Below are 6,598 nucleotides of genomic sequence, written 5' to 3' on the forward strand. Positions count from 1 at the left end.
GCTGTGTCCTAGTGTAGTGGCTCCACCCTAGCTTGCCCTTCCCTGTGCCGCCCTCCTCTCAGCACCTCTCCCGCCTCCGCTTGTCCCTCCACGACCTCCGCTCTTCCTCCTCCTCCTCCTCCTCCTCCTCCTCCTCCTCCTCCTCCTCCTCCTCCTCCTCCTCCTACCCCCACCCACCCCCTCTCTCTCTCTCTCTCTCTCTCTCTCTCTCTCTCTCTCTCTCTCTCTCTCTCTCTCCAGTGTGTCGGTCGGAAAAGCAGCATCCTCATTCGGCCTCTAGCCACCACTGTGTTCGGAACTCTGTGACTCGCCTTCCCGTATAACCTACTCGATCCCGTGATTTACTCCTTAAGTGTTCGTCCCGGTGATTCTTCCTATTGTGTCTCATAAATATGGTGTTGGAGAGATGCTTCTCCAGTATTTAGTGGAGCTGGTCAGCCTATGGGGGTCGGGGGTAGTGCTCCGTGGAGCCATCATGCGGTAGACTCTTTGTTGGGGTGGGATGGGGGGATGAGAACGAAGGGAATCCAGATGGTGTGGGGGAGGGTAGGGAGGGGGTTGCTATCATCAATTTGAAAATGTCGATGAGTTGTAAACAATGGTTTGGGTAAACATGTTGGCGTGTTGATTTCATCCAAGTGTTGTCTCTCTGCTATAGGTGTGATAGTAAAGAAGGACTTTATTTGATGGAAATCTTATTGGTGATACATCATTTGTGATAATTGAATCTCCGATGATATGGTGTTGGTGGTGCAAAGGAAGGGGACCTGACAAAGTGATTAGGCAGGTTCTTCAGAAACGAACCAAATTCATATACTTAAAAGGAGAGTCATTTCGAAAGAATCCGTGAATAGTTTTTCACGGTGAAAATAGTGCTCCGTGCTCTTGTAATCCACCGAATTTTGGAGAAATTTGTACCGTGGTGGAAACCCAGAGTGAATTATGGCTTGATAATAACCTCGGGAATAATGATTAGAATCAGATCTGTTATTATATCCCGATGCACCCAGTCGCCACTCATTGATATACGACACAGTCGAGGTGGTTTTCAAACCCCCGCCCCCATGAGAATTTGCATTGGATAAGCGGATAAGTATGATGAAATCTATATATTGAAGAAATTGGTTTTTTGTTCATTTGTATGTCGTCAGCTTAGCAACTATGATATTTTTTAATAATATTAATGAATATCCCTGTTTTCATATATAGCTAATGTTGAATTTAAGGCAGTTTTTCTGAGGATACATGGTTTTCCATAATGTTTGTGTAATATGTAAAACAGGATACAGTTGCAGCAAATATAGGAAAATTAAATCCTAATGAAATTTAGCCTATACCTTTCAATAATACTGATAAATATACTTATAATTTATGCCTAGCAGATTTTAGAATGAAGAAAATGATTCTAAAAAGGCTTAGATTTCTTACTTCTTCCTTTATGATAAAATAGGAACGAGATAGAAAAGTCTGGTGAAAATTAGCCTACTTGCTATATTTAATATTAATGAGTATCCTTGTGATTTGAATATATGTAATTTTAATGCGAAAGTAACCATTTTGATGAAAAAAAGATTGTTTTCCTTATGGATATGTGGAATATGATAAAATTTGAAATAGCAAGGAAACATCTCATTTGGGTTCACAAAGCTTCCTGATCCAATAAGAGTTCCTCTCTGTTTTCATTCAGTTGTAGCGAATGCTGGTAGTTTTGAAGTCGGCTGTGTAACCGAATGCTACATAGTTTGGCGATACTGCCTTTAATTGCAAAACGCTGCTTTAAATGCCGCTCTGGACCTGATTGTCTATATCCATGTGGATTCTGCGTTTGTATGTGTATATACCGTATAGATAGAAATAAGAATACGTTGGTCATGTGTATATTTGTATGCACACACATATATATATATTTACATTTACATATATGTATATGCACTGTATATATACTGTATGTATGTGTGCTTGTATATGTTTACATTGGCACGGAGAATTAAAAATGTATTATTACAGTTACTATTGCTAATGATAGTACTGTAATACGCAAACACTTTTACACACACACACACACTTATATATGTGTGTCTGTATATGCAAGTATGTATATTACATTGTATATATATAAAGTACTGGAGAGGGAGACAGGGGTTCATTGCCAGGGCTGGGAAAACAACAGATACGCCTAGATGCTTCTGTGGTCCTAAACCTTCATGCGTAAATGGATGCCACTTCTTGTGTATCAGTTACTTTATTACGTTTATTTGTCCTTAGCTCTCCTTGACATTTTTAACATAGGTTTAGCTAGAAGAGTGATGCATAAATATCGTGAACTCTGTTGTAATATGCTTGAAATTTTCGATAGTTACAGTACTTAACCTTGCCTTTCAACATGGCTGTTTTCACTGTGACCCCACTTTGTGTTCAGTCATTCAGTACGCTAAAGTTCTTTCTTTAAGATGGCCTCCCATGATGGGCTGGCTTTTGAAATGAACTTCCACCCTTAATGACTCTAATTGTAAAAGTTAGAACTACCCCTGGTAGTGTTAATTAGTTTTGCTGTAAAATGCTAGATTGCCTGGATACTTGCATGCTCATTTTGTTTGAAGCGGTTACAACTTTTCAATAAAATTTATTCATTCTAAGTTATGCTTTTGAAATTTTTATAAAGCTTTTAACCTTAATTAAAAGCATATTTAATGCTTACAAGTCTGTTGCTCTGTCGGTTTCTTAATAATGATAATTATGATAATAGATGATAATCAAGGTAATATTTTGTCTTTGAAGCCAATCTGCGGTCAGTTAACTACTCGTTCAGACTTCCTATCGTCCGGCTCGGGGCCCACTCTCTCTGCGGGCCCTCTCCTAATATACAGGACGAAAGGGTTTCGGAACGGTACCTAACGTCTTTAGTGTATGTACGTGTTATCTAACCCCTTTTAATTTCGTCTTCTTTGGTTGTAAGGGTTCGCTAATAATCATAAAGCTTCATCACGTTAAAAGGTTTTTAAGTAATGTATAAAACTGCTATTTATTATTGTATTTTAACTAGAATATATTATTGAGAGATTGGCGCGGAAACTGTGATAATACTAAGCGTCAGTAGGTCGCGTTGAATACGTGTCTCCCTCTTACCCTTTTAATGAATGGACTCCCCAAAGCAAACAGGGGATCTTCACCAGCTATTATCTGTTTCACAAAATTCACCTGGGCAAATTAATTAGATGTAGGTTGTAGGTTTTACCTAATTTCAGTAAGCTCCACCTTAGGTAAATTAGTATTCTCTTATATTCTCATTTTTTGGCAGCCGTAAAATCGATTAAAGGCTTCTCTATGTTATTGATTAGGGAACATTGTTTAATGTAAGATCTGTATCCGGTATGAAATTATATTTTAGTGAGTCTATTGTGAAACGACATTCAAGCTGAAAAATAATTGCTGTTTGCCGTTACTCGCATTTGATAGGGAAATCTTTAAGAGTAGAAAAATTGCACCTACTCATTACAAAGGCTTTTTGTAACGGTAGATACTTTTAGTGCATTGCAAAGTGTTCCTCTGAATTTTTTCAGAAATTACCATAAGTGTTACAGTTGCTTGCTTCAACAACTTAACTTTCTAGTTATGAATGGCGTTTTGAACTAAATTTAGACTTTTGAAATAGGAAAGTCGTTGCAATTTAGTACTTCAGATAAGTTTATGGTGAAAACCTTTGTTTATGTTTATATTTATAATTATATATATAATTATATATATATATATATATTATATATATATATATATATATATATATCATATATATATGTATATATATATATATATATATATATATATATATATATATATATATATATATGTTTTTATATATATATATATATATATATATATATATATATATATATATATATATATATATGTATGTGTGTGTATATATATATATATATATATATATATATATATATATATATATATATATATGTATATATTATACATATATCTAAAGTATTTGTTCATATTATATGTAAGTGGGATACTTATGGATATAAAGAGATATACTATATACAGTTACTTGGTGTTGGTGCCTTCTGTTTCCTTAGATTAAAACGCTTCCAATGAGGTTCACAATAAGGGAAATTGAGATTTCGGCAAGGTTTACAGGAAACATCATTTTTACTATCCAAAGCGCTTCATCTGTGGCCTGTTAGCCTATACAAGATAACGTTAATTTTTAGTAAAATTGACTCACAGCTTTTTATAAATGTTGCATTATGGATTCTAATTCGGTTATTATATTTTCTTATTAATAGTGCGTAGTTAGGGTTTATAACAAATGCTTTGTTTTCATGTTTTATTATTATTATTATTATTATATTATTATTATTATTATATTATTAATAATCTAAAAACTTTACCGTTACTTAGTTTCTTTAGACACATTCATTGATTTTCTCTGAAGTTCTTAAAGCATATTTTATTTTGTATCTCGTACCTATACAGTAATTTTGAGTATTCGTGATGATATGGAGAGTGAATACTTACCGCAATTTATCTAAAATCATTTCCATTACACTCTTGAGGGTATTTCAGTTTTCATGTGACACGGTTCTTATGAAATCTTTCTCTCTCATATATATATATATATATATATATATATATATATATATATATATATATATATATATATATATATATATATATATATATATACATACATATATATACATACATATATATATATATAATACATTTATATATAATTTATATATATATATATATATATATATATATATATATATATATATATATATATATATATATATATATATATATATATATATGAGAAAGGGAGAGAAAGATTTCCATAAAACCATCACATGAAAACTGAAATACCCTCAAGAGTGTTATGGGAATGATTTTAGATATATTGCGGTAAGTATTCACTCTCCATATCATCACGTGTACTCAAAATTACTGTATAGGTACGAGATACAAAATAAAATATGCTTTAAGAACTTCAGAGAAATCAATGAATATGTCTGAAAAAACTAAGTAGCGGTAAAGTTTTTAGATTAATAATAATAATAATAATAATAATAATAATAATAATAATAATAATAATAATAATAATAATAATAATAATAATAATATATATCTATATATATACACATATATATATATATGTATATATATACACATATATCGCAGACTTTGCGATCAATGATGACTTTATTCGAACTTACTCTTCTAATTTTTCGCAATAAAATGGCTGTACATACTTTATCAATGTATTAGTTTTCTTAGCCTTCATTTTGTACTTAGAACTGTAATTCTTTAGATGTAGCTAATAATCAGTTGATTCTTATTATTTATGATTATGTTACCAGTTGACTGGGTTATATTTTATGAAAAATGGGAATCCTAGAAAGCGTTTGTTGCACTTGCACATTGACTTGCCGTGAAACAAACATTGGTTAAGCGGAAGTGGAGCGCTGGATTACGACAGTTACTGATTCATCAGTTAATTTTGTGGTTTCTACGCATTATCTTTTTATCTTAACTTCATCGGCTTTATATATGTATGTGTATATATGTATATGTATATATATATATATATATATATATATATATATATATATATATATATATATATATATATATATATATATATATATATATATATATATATATATATATATATATAAATATATATATATATATATATATATATATATATATATATATATATATATATATATATATATATATATATATATATATATATATATATATATATATATATATATATATATATATATATATATATATATATATATATATATGTATATATATATATATATATATAGCTGTGTGTGCGTGTGCACAGTGAACCGTAGTTTACGTGGATTAATATCAAAACATTTCCAATAACAGTAGTTCACTTTCAAGAGATTTTTCGCTTTTGCAGTTGTCTGGAACCGAGTTTCCGTTATGAATTTTTTAATACCGAGTGCATGATTTCCTTCCATACGTGGTACTCGCAGACTAGAATTACGTCAATGAGAAATTTAAATGTGGAAACTTTTCAAATGGATCTGGTTACTGTACTTGATGGGAGGAACAGAATATTACGAAGAACTGAAATTTTAAGTTATTGTTGAAGGTCTTTTGTAGTATTTTGATGGTATATCTTTACTAGTATGTGTTGTGGTGCATAGCATATGAGAGTGTGTAGGCCTTTATATTAATTAAGCCCAGTTATTAAGAAGAAGATGTGTGAGACAAGACAGCGAGTCTCACGGAAATTCTCCTCTCTCTCTCTCTCTCTCTCTCTCTCTCTCTCTCTCTCTCTCTCTCTCTCTCTCTCTCTCTCTCTCTCTTGGACTGTCTTCTCGGATGCCTCCTTAAATTAATGATTTTGGCCAAAGTAAATGGAACTGTCCAAAGATATTTGGAATTCTCAGCGCTTAACCATCCAAGTACTGACTATATACACCCGAGATTAAAACAGAAAACCATCGGTGTTTTAAGGTGATATTATAAACTCCCTTATAACTGTGAGAAATGATTCGATAACAAATTTTTGTACTTTGAAGAACGAATGAGACCTCTG

The 6,598-nt window shown here is 31.8% G+C and overlaps 1 long non-coding RNA gene across 1 annotated transcript in view; it reads left to right on the top strand.

Annotated features, from left to right (window-relative positions):
- Positions 1–268: 268 nt before the first annotated feature.
- LOC136850047 (uncharacterized) overlaps positions 269–6,598 on the top strand; it is a 522,043-nt gene continuing 515,713 nt past the window's right edge. The window contains exon 1 of the long non-coding RNA XR_010856518.1: positions 269–354. This is a non-coding gene — a long non-coding RNA (uncharacterized lncRNA). The remainder of the gene's footprint in view (positions 355–6,598) is intronic.

This window comes from Macrobrachium rosenbergii, chromosome 2 (assembly GCF_040412425.1).
Source record: "Macrobrachium rosenbergii isolate ZJJX-2024 chromosome 2, ASM4041242v1, whole genome shotgun sequence".
NCBI classification, from domain to species: Eukaryota; Metazoa; Arthropoda; class Malacostraca; order Decapoda; family Palaemonidae; genus Macrobrachium; species Macrobrachium rosenbergii.